The following is a 13,216-nucleotide window of genomic DNA, read 5'->3' on the forward strand; positions in this document are numbered from 1 at the left end:
CGGAACGTGTCTCGTTTGCCCAGTTAGCGCGGTTCGTTTGGCATATGTGAACAGGGCAATCGCGCTCTGTTCCGCGCCAAAGTAATCGCTCCGAGATCGCTTGAATGAGGTGGTCTCGGCTCGATTGAAACGAACCCTGGAGCGGTTTGATTTGCAGTGAGAAAGCGATATGATCCGAGCGCGGTTATATCACAGTGTTTATGGATATGTAATAGGCTTACGGCTATATGAAGAGAGAATTATGAGTAGGGCGGGAAGTTTCGCGAGTCTCCGGATGCCCGCAAACGAGTGATGATCTCCCGGTAATCTCGCGTCTCCCTCCCGGTCCTCAAATAGGCATCGTCGCGTACCCTTCTCACCCCTCCCCACCGCATCTCTCCTCAGACACGTCGCACGCACCCTGTCAATCACCACCAAACCACCACCTCTCCTGACAGCTGAGCGGGACACTGCAAAATAAACCCCGACACTCTGACCAATGTGATGAGAGTTTACTCGCACGTGACTTATTTTAGCTCTTTTGGTCCGATTAGAAACTTTGCAGTGTGAAAGCGAACCGCTCCAAGAGCAAAGAGCAACAATGTAACGATTGTAATCTTTTGTAATCTTGTAATCGTTTCAGAACAACTGAATTGATTCACAGGTGTGAAAGCACCCTGAGTAGGGTTGTGGGGGGAGGGGGTGTTCTTCAACACAAAGATGTTGAGATAAGAAAACTCTGGTCATTTATATTGAGTTAAGAATCACCTGATTGGATAATCGATCATGAGCTGATGCTGGAACAGCTGAGAGTAATCATAAGCACGTGATCCTCTCGAAATTCCTTTATAAATAAGTGAAGTTTATGTATAAACTAATTTCGAGAGGATCACGTGCTTATGATTACTAGCAGCTGGATCCGCATTATCCAATTCACTATGCTCCAATCAGATGACTCCTACACTACTATAAATACCCTGGGTTTCATTCCACTGCTATCTTCGTTTTGAAGAATCCCCCCTTCCACCCCTACTCCTCCTTCTTCCTAGATGGGTGACACGGTGGCGCAGTGCGTAGCACTGTTGCCTCACCGCAAGAATGTCTCTGGTTCCAGGCTTTACCAAACCAGCAGACATTTCTGTGTGGAGTTTGCCCTTTCTCCCCGTGCTCACATGGGTTTCCCCCGGGTTCCCCGGTTTCCTCCCACCGTCCAAAAACATGCAAATTAAGTTAATTGACTAAACCAGACATGCTTCAAGTATGTAGTTATCTCCAAGAGCAATCACTATTTGTTCATTAGCTACAGCAGGGGTGTTCTCGAGATCTACCTGAGCTCAAACTCCCCTCCCGCTTTGCAATGGTAGGGAGCCCTGGGCTCGAGGATCTCATGAGCTCAGGGCTCTCTCCTGGGACAGCATGCCAAACAAGCTTTTATAATTATTCATCAGCTAAGTGTGAACTCTTGAAACTTCACTTAGAAAAACATCAGTTTTTCTCCAATCTAATCATTAATTCTAAATTTGTTTCCATAGTTTATGTGCGTGTTTTTATTGGATTTTTTTAAACGGAGAAACTTTCATACACAATTAAACGTGCGTTACTTTTAAATGTACGCACATCTGCTCAATCCCATCCTGCTTTTTAAAGCAATATTCAATTTATACTAATTTATTCTTAAATGTAAATTAAATAACGAAATGTATTTGAGGTGGCACGGTGGCTCAGTGGTTAGCACTGTTGCCTTACAGCAAGAAGGTCCCTGGTTCGAGTCCCGGTTGGACCAGTTGGCATTACTGTGTGGAGTTTGCATGTTCTCCTCATGTTGGTGTGGGTTTCCTCCGGGTGCTCTGGTTTCCCCCACAGTCCAAACACGTGCTATTGGGGAATTGATCAACTAAATTGGCTGTAGTGGATGAGTGTGTGTGTGTGCGTATAGTTGTTTCAAGTACTGGGTTGCAGCTGGAAGGGCATCCGCTGTGTAAAACACGCTGGAATAGCTGGCAGTTCATTCCACTGTGGTGACCCTCTGATAAACAAGGGACTAAGCTGAAGGAAAATGAATGAATGCAGAAATGTACTCTAAATGTGTTTCCATTCATGTGCATATATTATGAAAATCTGACTCAACTGAAAGTGCATTTCTCTAAGCACATCTGATCAATCCCATCCAGCATTTCTAAGCAATATCCAATAATGGACATACAAATAGTCGGATAAAAACCACAGATATTGTTGCTTTGTATTTTAGAGGAAATACATAACAGTAGCTGCAGAGAAACATGAGGATGAGTAAGTAATGACTTAATGTCATTATTCTGCTGGCCTCATAATAAAGTCACCATCTGTCCTTCATTTCCACAGGAAATATTTTTAAAAGCCTCTCCATAACGTCAGCACATTCATCACTGAGGACACACACATGTGCACAACTTACTGCTTCATTTTATCAGGAACACATTACTGCATGACCACAAACTCAGGACAAGGGCTTTTATATGTTCGGGCCTGCAATCTCTGATGCAGTACGGGATTTTAATTAATGTGCTTTTGGGACATGACCTTTCTAGTTTGTGAATGTGAAAGATCTGCAAAAGTTTTAACGATCTGGAGTTCTCATCTCCCAGAAGACAGATGCGATTCAGAGCTGATGAAACAAGTTGACAATAAATCTAGTTTTCTGCACAAAACTATGTTGGTTTGTGACAAATTTACATGATGTCAGTGTTTATTGTGTGTGAAAAACAGCTATTACGAGCCTCAAGCACTGCAGTTGTAGTTTATTCCTAGTGGAGTTTTGTTGTGCTGTATAAATTGAGACTTTGCTGCATTTTTAAAGGTGCGCTATAAAGAAAATCTGTGTATATCTAGGTATAGTTTAATAATATGACATCCGTTTATGGAAATGAACATACTGTAAGCCTCAGACGCCACAGTTTACTGGTTATGAAAATTCCATGAGTGTAAAACCCTGGTAGACAATGGGCCAATCAGAAGATAACGCAAACTACGATGAGACGCCCTCTGCATTTGCATGCAAGCCTACTTTAGGTCATTCATCCAGACCTGGCGAACAGCAATGTTATTAGGAGAACACGGACTCATATGCAGCTCTGACATCATTAATATGCACACCTTAGGATGCATTTTATACGCTTATTTAACCATTTCAAAGAACCAAAGCGAGGCTTTGGTGGGATGAAACCCGGAAGTATAGGAGCAGCACTGTAAACATTGCAGAAACATGCCGTGTACTATAAACCTCCAGCTGTTGCTGAGATTTCAAAATGCTGAACTGGTGTAAACATCAATTTAATATCATTCAGTAAGTTTAATTTAAACAATTAAAAGCTGATTAGGCATCAAACAAGATCACAATCTCAGTGATACTCTTAAGTGTCCTCCTAGGCTTCAGCTCATGGCACCAGTTAAACACAGTAGGGACGCTTTCCTGCTTCAGCCTTTGTAACCCAGTGAGTGATAAAACACTGCAGTCCTCTGTAGCACACCCTCGTGTTATCTGTAACAGTGTTGTCCCGGTACTGAAGTTTTAATAACGTCTATTTCCCGCTAACATTCAAGCGCTGCTAATCGCGGATGAGTCAACTGATCTTCACGGCTGCGTCGTGCTCCAGTCTCTGTGTATTTGTGTTTGGTTTGCACTCAGTTTACTGCTCTTCACCCAGTGCAAACACAGATACATGGAAACTGGAGCGTGAAGCAGCCGTGAAGATCAGTCGAGTCATCAAGCAGATCGCTCAGCTTGTCTGTGTTTGTGCTCAATAAACAGCGGTGGGTGAACTGATGACCTTCTCGGCCAATCACAAGCATTTCTGTTGAGCACAAGAACACACTGGCAAATCAGCGCTGTTTTAAGAAAGCCATCAACAGTGCCTTAAATGTTAGCGCGAAATTGCCCGCTTTTCTTTTAATTCAGTATCGTGACAGGTCTAATATAGTGAAAGAATCAGTTTATTAACTTGAGTTTGATAAACGGCATCTAAAACGTGTGTTTGGGAAAGAAAACATTAGCTAACTAGTGCCATTTCGCTTGACTTAGCTGAAAATGAGCTCTGATATCCCTTTTTATTTTCACTATTCATTCAGAACGGACCTTCGGGTCACAGGCGGTGAAATTTTAAATTTGTGTCACTTTCTCTTCGCTGATAAGATATACAGCCAGGTACACAACGTTCCTATGTAACTCCCAATGATACTTCCGGGTTTCTTCCCACTGCAGCCTCGATTTCGCTTTTAAAAATGGCAGCCCCGAGCAATCAGTCTATATTTGCCGGCAGCTAGCTCTCTGCAACTCTCACATGGTTGCCCACTGAAGCTAAGCAGGACTTCGCCCGGTCAGTACATGGATGGGAGACCACATGGGAAAGCTAGGTTGCTGCTGGAAGTGGTGTTAGTGAGGCCAGCAGGGGGCGCCCAACCTGTGGTCTGTGTGGGTCCTAATGCCCCAGTATAGTGACAGGGATGCTATACTGCTCAGTGAGCGCCGTCTTTCAGATGAGACGTTAAACCGAGGTCCAGACGCTCTGTGGTTTTTAAAAATCCCAGGATGTCCTTCGAAAAAGAGTAGGGGTTTAACCCTGGCATCCTGGCCAAATCTGCCCACTGGCCTCTGTCCATCATGGCCTCCTAACCATCTCCATATTCCAATTGGCTTCATCTCTGTCTCCTCTCCACCAATTAGCTGGTGTGTGGTGTGCGGTCTGGCGCAAAATGGCTGCCGTCGCATCATCCAGGTGGATGCTGCACACTGGTGGTGGATGAGGAGATCCCCCCCACCATTGTGTAAAGCGCTTTGAGTGCCCGGAAAAGCGCTATATAAATGTAAGGAATTATTATATTATTATTATTATTATAAACAACTATGTTTTCTAGATAGAAACAATAACAAATTTTCTCCCTCAGTTATTTTAAAGCGTAAGTATACGAGACTTATTTTGAATACGCAACCGCTGATTGTTTATTTCGCGCTACTGGGCAAACAAGACATGTTTTAAACTCGGGTCAGGACACAAAATGCAGGATATACAGATTATTCATTTATTCAGATCCACTCTGAAGAGGCGTTATGGCAGGGGTTCCCAAACTTATCAGTCCGCGACCCTAAAATAAAAACGCCAGTGACTCGCAAGCCCCAAATTCCTCTTAGGTGGATATACATACGCATATGTTGCACACACAACAATAGGCTTATATAAACACGAACATATTGACAACACAAAATAGTGTAGCAGTCTAATAAATGACTATAAAAACGATATGGTTGTTAATTTCATTTAATATTAACCTCAACTAAAGAAACTGGTGGACATTATGTTTTCAGCATGAGTCTATTCTTGGTTTAATTTTGAGAGATCATCCTCAATGTTCAGTTGTGGCCTGTATTAATTTTAACTGTGTTCGACTTTCATAAAGGTGTCAAAGTTTAACCTGGGCCTATAAAATCAATCTGCTGCAGCGGACTCTATTGCTGTTTTTACTATTAATATCTACTATAATCATATAACATTTTATGTGGGTTATGGTTAAAATATTGCAATTTTAAGTTTAATAAAATTAATTTGACTACCTTTTTTTTATTACCAAGCGACCCCGTCATTGTCCTGTAAAGCAGGTCGCACACCAGAAGCGTCGCTCGGTGGCGCGCCGCGCAGCGCCATGCAGCTCCATGCATTTTAGAATTCTAAACATAGGTTTCTATCAGGATACACACACTAGCGCCGCAAGTCGGCGGCGCCCAGTCACGACTCAGGACGCAGTTCAAATTTCAGCCGGGCCACAGAGCGCCATCTGATTTGTTTCATGTTAAATATCATTCGAATGTGCGCGTCTGGTGTGCGATACTTTAAACTGTCATGTGCGCGCCGTGTCGAGGCCCTGAGCGACGCATCTAGTGTGCGACTTGCTTAAGGGTTATGTTTTCTGAGAAAAAAGGTGACGTGCTCTATACTTATTGTCCTTGCTGTAAAATCTAACTTTTTAAGTGCAAATAAACCATTAATATCCTAATAATAGGCAGGTAATAAGTCAGTAGTATGCAGTGAACGGTTACTTAAAGTGTTTACAATATTTTGAGAGGATTTACTGTAATTTATATATGGAGAAAATGAGGTAAATCTGTCACTTAAAGTGCTCTGAAATAATTCCCGGGATCTGCACGTGTTATTTTCTGAAGCTTTACTGCATTAACTCTCAATCGAACTCGTCTGTGCACTTTAGAGGCGTCTAATGAATAATTCGATAATGGCCTAAAAATAGACTTGATATTATGCTGCTTTACTGCCCTGTAATTAGCTTAATTGTGGCTCTGAGATCCGAGTAAAGCACTGCAATTTGCTTTCACATGATCTCCTGTTCGCATCTTTGAATATTTAATGCACTAATATGAGCGATTATGAGACAATGATACAATCGCATTACTGATAATACAGTGAATCTATAAAAACATCTGCTAAATATAAGCAAACATTAGATCAGTTCTCAAATGGGATGCTCTAAATAAAGATTTTTCTTGAAGTAAATGTTCAGTTTAAATTAAACTTTAAATTAAAATAGCTAATAATAAAAACTATAAATATAGTAGGCTGCACAGTGGCAGAGTGTGTAGCACGTTCACCTCACAGCAAGAAGGTCGCTGGTTCAAGCTTCTGCTGGGTCAGCTGGCATTTCTGTGTGGAGTTTGCATGTTCTCCCTGTGTTGGCGTGGGTTTCCTTCAAGCGCTTCGGTTTTTTTCCCCACAAGTCAAAAGACATGCGGTACAGATAAATTGGGTAGGCTTAATTGCCTGTAGTGTGAATGAGAGTGTTTGGATGCTTCTCAGTGATGGGTTGCAGCTGGAAGGGCATCCGTTGCACAAAAATAAAGCTGAATAAGTTGGGGGTTCATTTCACTGTGGGGATTCCAGAATAAAAAAGAGACTTAGTCAAAAATAAAATGAATGAATGCATGATAAAGATATTAAAAAGATATAAAATAATTAAAATGCACACAATAAAATGACCAAAACTAAATATTATTGAAAAAGAAAATAGACAATGTAGAAAGAAACGCATTCAAATTAATATACTACATATACCACATTAAATACTAAATGATGCTGAAATTATTCATCAGTCTTATTTTAGTTTGGATACTTTCACAGTATTTAATAATTTTTTTTCAGTTTTTTTCTAAATATTTCCTATCTTTTATAACCTGCTTGCCTAATGTTTACATTCACAATATTTATATTATTTGCTAATTAATAACCTTAAGTGGAACTCTGAATCTGCATCTCATTTATAATACGCATAATTTATATAAGCATATAATACATACAAACGCATTCAGATCATTTACTGTAATCATTACTATTGGACTGTGAAGAGACTTTTAACCAGCACAACAACACACGCTTCTGAAGACAATCACCTACTGCAGCTTTAAAATGGTGTTTAAAAATATAAAAACTGCTTTAATTCTAGCTGAAATAAAACAAATAAGACTTTCTCCAGAAGAACAAATATTATCAGACATACTGTGAACATTTCATTGCTCTGTTAAACATCATTTGGGAAATATTGAAAAAAGAAAATTCGAAGGGGGGCTAATAATTCTGACTTCATCTGTATGTTGCATCACTAGAAATGATTGAGCTCATGTTCATGTGTTGAGTGATAACTCCATATATTGATTATTGTGACAGGCCTAGCCAACTGACGATAAAGCTCAACTTGACTTGACTGTATGCATGTGTGTGTGTGTGTGTCTGTATAATGCACTATTTATCAGAGTACAGACCGGAGGCAGCATTTCCAGGAAGCGTTAGTGAATTTACAGTCTGGAGTTGGAACACAATCTCCTCCTCCATCTGCTCTAATTGGCCTGTTGAGCGTCTCGGCGTCGTGCGTGCCTGTGTGTGTGTGTGTGTGTGCGTGTGTGTGAATGCAGAGCAGTTAGGAAGGCTGAAGGACAGAGAGTGCAGAAACAGCAGTGAACATGCTTTTGTTTGCAGTGGAGCCGCTGATGTGGGAATGTCCCATCACATCATTTACTGTAGAAACCCACAGCGCAGCGCTGCAGGAGGCCTTTGTTCAGGGGAATATAATACACCACAGCACAATGCCTGCACTGTTTCATTCACTCTGATGACCCTTGATGGGATGAAAGAGAATTCAGGTGAGCGAAAGAGACAGAGAATAAGCTCTGCTGCTGTAAATCAGGCACTTACAGAAGGATCCATCATGCAGAAGGTCAGCTACACTATAAAAAACACGACAAAACAAGGTACGGTGCTACACACAAAAACTATATCTTAGTTCAAACTACTTATTTTAAATGAGCTGAAACAATTCTTGAGATTTTGTTGGAACAACTTAATTGTTTTATGCTCAATCCACTTACAATTATAAAAATTAATGAACTAACTTAATTCAGTGCTTTCCACAGGTTTAAAATATACTTGGAGTGGTAGCCGGACTAAAATGCACCATTCACCCACAACACATGAATAGTTAGAACTATATGCAACAAACAAAACTATTTAAACTTTAACTAATTTTATTTATAGCACTGCTAAACACGGTTTCTTTTCAATGGGTTAAAGTAAAAAAAGACTATTGAATTCAAGAGCCACGTGCACCCACTGAGAGGTCAAATCTGCTTCTCTCTCTTTTAAGTTCAAAGCAAACTTGAATGCCAATTTTAGATTTTTAAATAAAATAGCTCATGCAATATATCAACATCATCAAATTAATAAAATAATCCGCAAATGAGAAATAAATGACAGAAAAACAACTAAAAACAGACAGGGGTGTTGCTAGACATAACAGTCTACTAGTGGGAAACATCTCACCCTCAAAAAATAAATACATAAATAAACAAACAAAACCTTTATTTTAAATATTTCCCAAATGATGTTTAACAGATTCAGGAAATGTTCACAGTATGTCTGATAATATTTGTTCTTCTGGAGAAAGTCTTATTTGTTTTATTTCGGCTAGAATAAAAGCACTTTTTAATTGTTTAAACACCATTTTAAGGTCAATATTTTTTGCCCCTTTAAGGTAAATTTTTTGGATAATCTACAGCACAAACCATCATTATACAATAACTTGCCTAATTACACTAACCTGCCTAGTTAACCTAATTAGCTTAGTGAAGCCTTTAAATGTCACTTTAAGCTGTAAACAAGTGTCTTGAAGAATATCTAGTCTAATATTATTTACTGTCATCATGACAAAGATAAAATAAATCAGTTATTAGAGATGAGTTATTAAAACCTTTATATATAGAAATGTTTTGAAAAAGTCTCTCCGTTAAACAGAAATTGGGGGAAAAAAATAAATGGGGATAATAATTTTAATTTAAACTATATATATATATATATATATATATATATATATATATATATATATATATATATATATATATATATATATGTAGTAGTATTGTATTTATACAATTATTATTCGAAATAAATACCAGAAATTAATCCTAAATATAACTGGAAAACTAAATCTAAAGACACAACTGGAGTTACTTCTTAAAAATAAAAGCTTTAAATAATCGAGCTTCTGTTTATCTAACCGACTTTCTGTCTCGCTACAATCCAACTCGCTCTTTAAGATCTCTAAACTCAGGGCTTCAGGTAGTACCTAGAATAGCAAAGTGGAGTAAAGGAGGTCGAGCCTTCTCATTTATGGCTTCCAAACTCTGTGATTCCTGTGACGCTCCAGGGACAGACGAGTCTTCGCTGAGGCCAGCTTCCAGCCTCCACTGCTGAGACTGCAGCTCTGCACAAGACATTTGGCCAGCGGAGAAATGGAAATGGTCGTGCCGAACTGAGTCTGGTTTCTCTCAAGGTCTTTTCTTCACTTTCGCCAATTGGTGAAGTTTTTTTTTCCTTGCCGCTGTCGCCTCTGGCTTGCATGGTTCAGGATCTGCAGAGCTGCGCATCGATGGATTTGCTCTTCAGTGTTTGGGCTCTCATTCGTGATTATTAAACCACACTGAACTGAGCTAAACTGAACTGAACTTAAACACTGAAAACTGAACTACACTGTTTCAATTTACTATGATCTTTTATGTGAAGCTGCTTTGACACAATCTACAATGTAAAAGTGCTATACAAATAAAGCTGAATTGAATTGAAAATTGAATAGAGTGATGCTAAGATAATATAAGAAATCTTTTTTTTTGCATGAATATTAATTTCATTAAACAATTCTATAGAATACAAAAAATATATATGTTTTATAGAAATATCTGTTGTGTGTTGTCTTAGACCCGACTCATGGCTGAGAATTATTATTAAGTCTTACCTCCCTTACTCTTCATTCCTTTTTTTTTTTGCTTCACGCAAAAAAAATCTTTCAGGAGGCATGCTTGGTCTAAATAAGACCACCATCATATTATTTAAACTTTAAGTCGACTTGCAAAATTCACTGCGTGCCGACACCTCCACATAAAAGTCTGTTACACCAGTTTCACAACGCATGAGCAGCGGGTGAGCAGTGAGGCTAGTTTTCAGCGAGCATGTTCACAACCGGGACTTACACCAGGAGCAGAGCAGTGCATGAGGCACATGGGTATGTTTTTTTTTTTTTAAACGCACATGCTCGGTTTGCTTTTTAATTAAACTACATTGCTTTTACCAGCGTTGGTTCGGGTGCACGTTATAACGTTATTGGAAATACCACTCTTAATACACTTGCATATAAAGTAAATCACATCTCAAAGCATTTACTGGAGCATGTGACTCATGTTGTAGTTAAAGTTCATGATTGGTGCATGCATTACCTCATCATTAGTTTATATTAATGTTTAGTTTGCATATTAACACATCATACATTCATATAGACTTTTTTACATCTTGTAAAAAGGGGCAGAATAGGTCTTCTTTAAGATTAACCTCTGATAAAACCTGATTCAATTAATTCTGCAATCCACTTTATTTTGTGACTTTACAGCTTCATTCATGTTTATGCATGACAGAAAGCCCTGATGCACTAAATGTTAACCAATGAGACATTACTGTAAGTCTTTATCAGTCCTGCAGTGTCCACCTTCAGCATGACACAAACTATCTCTCATCTCAGATCTGTAATTCGGGCGTTGTTTAAACCAATTCAACGTCCAGCAGGAGTGATTTTTATCAGTGCTGGTCTGTCATTGAATTGGTTCCAGTGGAGCGAATCTCTGCTCATCTCCTCATAGACGTGAGTCAGTCTGAAACACGTGTGTCGTTTCCTTGACGACGGATGAGGGACAGTGCTGGACCAGCACAGCATCATAACCAGCCATAAACCTGCGCTCTATGCGGACAGCATCCTCACACACACCAACCAGAAATATTCTACACAGATAGAAAATTCATGAGCCAAATAAAGGCCACATGTATAATGGTTGAACTGACCTACTAGTGTTCAATGTCACAAAAAAGTTCATTTTCTACTTATTTTTGTCATTCATTCATTTTCTATTCGGCTTAGTCCTCTTATTAATTCAGGGTCGCCACAGCGAATTGAACCGCTACTTATCCAGCACGTTTTTACGCAGCGGATGCCCTTTTAGCCGCAAACCCATCTCTGGGAAACATCCACAAACACACACTCATACACTACGGACAATTTAGCCTACCCAATTCACCTGTACCGCATGTGTTTGGACTGTGGGGTAGGGATGTGCACATCGATTCTCGCATATCGATACTCAGAACATTTTAATTTGGTATCGATATTTTTTTAAAGTATCGATATTTTAACTGTATTTTAATAATTTCTGCATAACTAAATGTTTTAGCGCTGTGTACAGGATTGTCAGTGGCGCTTTGTATACAAGACGTTACACCAATCAATCTGCGGCGGAACGTCACGTGAGCGATCATGTTCCTTTCAGAAAACTTACATACTCAACACACACAAGTCGCACAAGCAATATTTGTGATAAAAAAGTCATACACTGCAAGAATACAACAGGGTTCAACGCTAAGGATTATTTATACAGGTCCGATTGGGCCATTGGTTGAGAATTTTACTTGCCCTGCCAAAATTTTCACTGGCCCCACCAAAAAAAAACTAAAAAGTTAGTAGCTATTTCTTAGCCACATATTTTAAATAGTGGCAAAATTATGCCTGTGAATCTAGAATTTAAACATTTTTAATATGTTAATAAATGTATAATGAGCAAAATTCAAGATTTTATGCAAATGAAAGAGCAGTTTGAAAAATGTGCTGGTATTTTAATGCAATTCTAAATAATTAAAAAAAAAAAATGGCTTGCCAAACTGACAACTGTTTTTGTTTTTTTGTTTTCAGTTTCTTAATTTTGTACCCATGTAATTGTCTGCTTCTAAGACTTTAGAAACAGACGTTTTCTTTTAGCCTCATTGTTTAATTTTGCCAATTCTCATTATCTACTTTCACTTTCGCTCTCGTGGATAAGGAAACCTTGTAGGCACAGACATCAATTAGCCCAAAAAATAATTAATGTCATTTGTTAAGCACAAAGATTTGTTTCAAAACTATTTCTAAATTCAGTTCTAATTTCCAGCAAACGAATAAATTAACAATAATAATAAAGTGTGCTCAAACAACTGAGTTTTATCCAAATACACCTGCTGCGCCCCATAAGCTTGTTTTTAATAAAACAAATATAAATATGGATATAATAAATAATACTGCTAATAATAATAACATTATACAAAAGCAAATTGTTATGAATGAACTATAAAAAGCCTCCCGAGAAGAAGAAGGCATGAAGGCAGTGGTTTTTATATTTATGTAGGCTAGAAAATAATATGTTTTTTAATATTTTAATCCTTCATATTTATATCCTATATATATCCTTATCATATCCTATATATATCCTTAATATTTTAATTCTTTTTCATATGTAAAGATATTTGCATATTGCTCTACATCTTGTGTGTATTAAGCAGTGTGTAAGCCAGGCGCACAACTAACATGCTCTGCGCTGGACAATAGACCGGCTTTGTTCTGGTCTATTGAAAAATCTATTATAGTTTCTCAAAACAGCAACGCGCCAGCAGTGCGCCTCAGAACGGCTTCCTTTTAGACCAGAACGCCTATGGGCGCACATATGAGTGCAAACGCATTTGCTATTTAAACAACGTGGCGCTAAACGTCAAGACGACTCTTGCGCCAAACTGAAACTAGCAAACAACAATTGCGCCGGGTGTATGATAGGGCCCAATGAGTTTACTCACCAACCAAAACTACT

General features: G+C 38.8%; 1 long non-coding RNA gene across 1 annotated transcript in view; it reads right to left on the bottom strand.

Annotated features, from left to right (window-relative positions):
• LOC137496322 (uncharacterized) overlaps positions 1-13,216 on the bottom strand; it is a 118,093-nt gene that overhangs the window by 40,475 nt on the left and 64,402 nt on the right. The gene's annotated exons all lie outside the window — the stretch shown is intronic.

The sequence above is a fragment of the Danio rerio genome, chromosome 8, assembly GCF_049306965.1.
Source record: "Danio rerio strain Tuebingen ecotype United States chromosome 8, GRCz12tu, whole genome shotgun sequence".
NCBI classification, from domain to species: Eukaryota; Metazoa; Chordata; class Actinopteri; order Cypriniformes; family Danionidae; genus Danio; species Danio rerio.